Consider the following 4,550-nt stretch of genomic DNA (forward strand, 5'->3'; position numbering starts at 1 on the left):
TAGAACCACAACTTACACTAGAAAAAGCAATAACCATTGCTACTCAGATTGAGTCAGCTACAGCTGAAGCCAAAATAATGAGTCAGGGTACAAGAGGCCCAGTCCAGGCTGTGACTCCTTTGCAGAAAAGTTCACTATCACTGCAGACAAACAATTGCAAAAGGAAAACTAATGAAAAGCCACTGAATCAGCGAATGCAAAATACAGTAAAAGCATGCTTTCGCTGTGGATCCCCATAACATCTTGCAAGCTACACAGGATGTCCAGCAAAAGTAGCTCGGTGCAATCATTGCAAAAAGATTGGGCATTTTGCTAAAGTATGTTGCAGTAGCCAGTTCAATCAACAGGTGCATGCAGTTACACTACCAGATGTTACTGTGCTGAGTGTAGACAAAATCACTACTGCACATATTCCAGAACAGATCAAGTGCACTGTAAATGTTTCTGCCATACCTTCAGGCAAATCACACTCTATTCAGCTAATGTTGGACACTGGCTCAGCAGTATCTATACTACCTGATTCCATCTATTTGCATTACGTTAAAGATGTGCCTCTTACTGAACCCAAACTTCACTTGGTATGCTATTTGAAAAACCATATTCCAGTACATGGCTGCCTGCCAGCAATAGTTACTTTTGGTGATCGCTGTGTAACTGTGGAGTTCTACATTGTCCACAAAGGCACTGCTATCCTTGGCAGAGATTTATTAGCTGCTTTAAATCTCAGGGTAGTTAATGGACGAATTGATCTTCCTCAGCAAAGCACTCTTGCGGTACACACACCAGTTTCAGCTGGGACCCAACTCCAGGTTGAGGAGAAACTCAGCTGTGCTTATGGGTTTCTGCATAAAGTTAAAATGCGGAATAATGTGTTGCCTGTACGACAGAAATTACGGCGCTTACCATTTTCAGTCAGGGAAGCTGTTTCAGAGGAACGTAGAAAACTTGTTCAAAAGGACATTATTGAAGAGATTAACTCCTCGGAATGGGTTTCACCTATAGTAATGATGCAGAAGAAGGGTGGAGACATTCGCCTTTGTGTGGAATTAAGGGAGCCAAATAAAGCTATTGTGATTGACAGTCATCCTCTTCCTCACATAGAGGAAGTATTTGCAGAACTCCGCGGAGCAAAGATGTTTTCTACTCTTGATTTGCAGAGTAGAACATACCACCAGGTTATGTTGCATGAAGGTAGCAGAGACCTCACAGCAATTATTACACATGAGGGACTATTTCGTTTTAAACGTGTTCCATACGGTCTCGCATGAGCCCCAAGTGCCTTTCAAAAAATGATGTCATTGATTCTGAAGAATCAACATGGAGTTCAGTGCTATTTGGATGATATTATTGTGTTTGGAAATACTACTGAGGAGCATGACAATAAACTGCAGTCTGTACTAAACTGCATCAGCAAAGCAGGCCTCAAGCTCAATAGGTCCAAATGCAAATTTAGACAAACTGAACTCTCCTTTCTGGGGCATACAATTTCACAGGCTGGACCTGATGCCCCAAACAGGGGTGATGTGAGAAAGACAATTGAACAAAACCAAGCAAAGTCTAAGGCTTTCACAGACAAACGGCGGGGTGCTAAGGAACCAAAGTTTGAGTGTGGTTCCTTCGTTAGAATACGAAAACCTGGAATCTTACGCAAAGGGAACCATAAATTCACAGCTCCTCTTAAAATCATAAAGAAGAAGGGACCTTACACCTATCGACTTTCTGATGGGCAGGTATGGAATGCTTCTTATCTTGCACCTGCCCATGCACCAAGAGGAGATTATGCCAATACCCAGTCTGCATTGGATGACTTCACTGTAGAACCAACACAACAAGACATTGCACTGGAACCGGGGCTTGAGAGACGGCCTGTCAGACCCAGACGACCACCTGCCTGGACTAAAGACTATGTTATGTAGTATCTACAGTGTTTTCAGTGTAATATTCCTGCCAACAGTATAGTGTCTTGTTTCATATTTGTTCCTCTGGTTAGAACAACAATGTTTATTTTAATTTGGAAAGTTTCTTAAGAGAGGAGGGAATGTGGTGTTTAGATGCTGCTTGTAATTATTAGAACTGGGAGCACTGGCTGTTGGGAGTCTGAAAGGACAGGAATCAGGAAGGAGGGGGGAGGAGTTGAGGAGGCTGGGAGAGTTACAGAGTGTGCAGCTACAGCTTGGAGAAGAGACTTGCACTGTAAATAAAGTTCTGTTGAAGTTGTTAATACTTTGCCTGGTGGATAATACACACAACCACAAATCAGATGCCAGGAAATCAAGCCAGGGGAGCGGCAGCAGAAAGGGGCAGCGCACGGTCCAGAACAGGGAGCAGTCCTGGTGTTCAGTCAGCTTCCTGTTCCTGCTGCTGCCTTAAGCAGGGCCAGGGGCCAATTAGCTTCTCTGGGACTCCTCCAATAGGACCTCAGGAGTGGAGCCTTAAACTGGGGCTGAACTTCATGGGTCCTCGCTAAGCAATTTTCAGCAGGCTGCCAGGTGGAGTGCTGGAGTGTGGCTGCTCCTGTGAGCTGTTATCACTCAAGAAAGAGATCTTGGAGTCATTGTGGATAGTTCTCTGAAAACATCCACTCAGTGTGCAGTGGCAGTCAACAAATTTGAACAAAATGTTGGGAATCATTAAGAAAGGGATAGATAAGACAGAAAATATCATATTGCCTCTCTATAAATTCATGGTACTCCCACTGTGTGCAGATGTGGTCTCCCCGTCTTTGAAAGATATAATGGAATTGGGTTCAGAAAAGGGCAACAAAAATTATTAGGGGTATGGAACAGCGGCCAAATGAGGAAAGATTAAGAAGACAGGGACTTTTCAGCTTAGAAAAGAGACGACTAAGGGGGGATATGATAGAGGTCTATAAAATGATGACTGGTGTGGAGAAAGTAAATAAGGAAGTGTTATTTACTCCTTCTCATCATTCAAGAACTGGGGGTCACCAAATGAAATTAATAAGCAGCAGGTTTAAAACTAAAAAAAGGAAGTATTTGTTTGTTTACACAACGCACAGTCAACCTGTGGAACTCCTTGCCAGAGGATGTTGTGAAGACCAAGACTATAACAGGGTTCAACAAAGAATTAGGTAAGTTCATAGAGGATAGGTCCATCAATGGCTAGAGCGAGGACAGGTCTCTGTTGGACAAAGGACAACGCCCTGCTCCTTACAATCCTCTGTGTCCATGGGAGAGAAGAGATGAATCCCTCCTTGAGAATCTCAGCAGCTTCCTAGGAAGGAGCCAGTGCTCTTCTCTGAGGACCTTCTCCTGGACCTCACAGGGGTCTGATGCTCTCACTCTGCAAGCCTGCCTGGAGCCTTGGAGTTAGTGCTCAACAGAACCAGGCAGAGACCTGTTGTCAAGCACCAGCGCCTTCCCTCTGTCCCTGAAGGAGGAAGGGCCCCAACACTGCTCTGCACTGACTGCCCTGACCACGGTGGCCCAATGGCTCTCAGGCAGCAGGACACAATAGAAACATGGATCATCCAGTCGCTCATTTCCGGGCCTCCCCATGGCTAAGGTAAAAGTCCTGCTGCCCCTGCCCATTCTGCTCATCTCCAAGATGTGCTGGAGTTTGTCTGTGCTGGGGGTTGCTGTCAGCAAGCTCTTCAGCATGTCATCCATGTCTCTGGGCAGGCCTTCTTCAGAGCCTGTCAGCGGAGGGAGACCATGGGTCAGGGTTATGGAACCTGGAGCTACACCGGCCAGGATGATAGCTGGCTCTGCAGTCCTTGCCCAGAGCAGCTCTCTGCAGAGGGCCTGGTGCACAGCATGATAGGGAACAGCCAAGCTGCTAGGGATGGGAGCTGGGCTTCCTGGCAGAGTCCAGGAACCAAAGCACACCATCTGCAAGGAAGGGATTCCCCACAGAGGGGCAACATAATCTCCCACACAGAGATTATAAAGAAACCCTTCGGTGCAGGGCAGCGGGGCCTAGTGGCCAGAGTCTATAAAGCCGCCCTTCGGTGCGGGGCAGTGGGGCCTAACGGCCAGAGTCTATAATGGTGGGGCACCCACCAAGGGTTGTGGTGGCCCCGGAAGCGGGGCCTGGGCCCCCAACTCCACCAGACACCAACCCAGGGCCCTAACAGTAGCATAGCGACTTGCCACTGACTCAGCCTACCGAAACATGCTGAGGTTTCCTGGGTGGGAGGTACCACTCCGTCACCCTCCCTGAGTCACTTCCTACCAGAGTCTGTATTGGGATCTCCCATGAGATGCTGGGTTCTCTGTGGTCAGTGGGTCTGGTCACCTCCGGTGGCTCCTCCAGTCGCCGAGGTGCAGGTGGGCCCAGGGAGGCTCTGAATCCTGGCGCAGTCAGGGGCTGTGGCTGGCCCTTCGCAGGAGCTTCCCAGACAGGTCATTCCCCTGCAGCCTCCAGCCCAGAATAAGCTGGGCTTCCTCCCTTTCTACTGCTAGAGCACTTGGAGCACACCCAGTCTCGCCGGGGAGGCGGGACTTCCGCTGTCAATAATATGGGCTTAACCCTGTCTGGGCTAGTGCGGGGTAAGCAGACCCTGTCACAGGGTCTGAAAACCCACCATG

The sequence above is a fragment of the Chrysemys picta genome, unplaced genomic scaffold (genome assembly GCF_011386835.1).
Source record: "Chrysemys picta bellii isolate R12L10 unplaced genomic scaffold, ASM1138683v2 scaf67, whole genome shotgun sequence".
NCBI lineage: Eukaryota > Metazoa > Chordata > Testudines > Emydidae > Chrysemys > Chrysemys picta.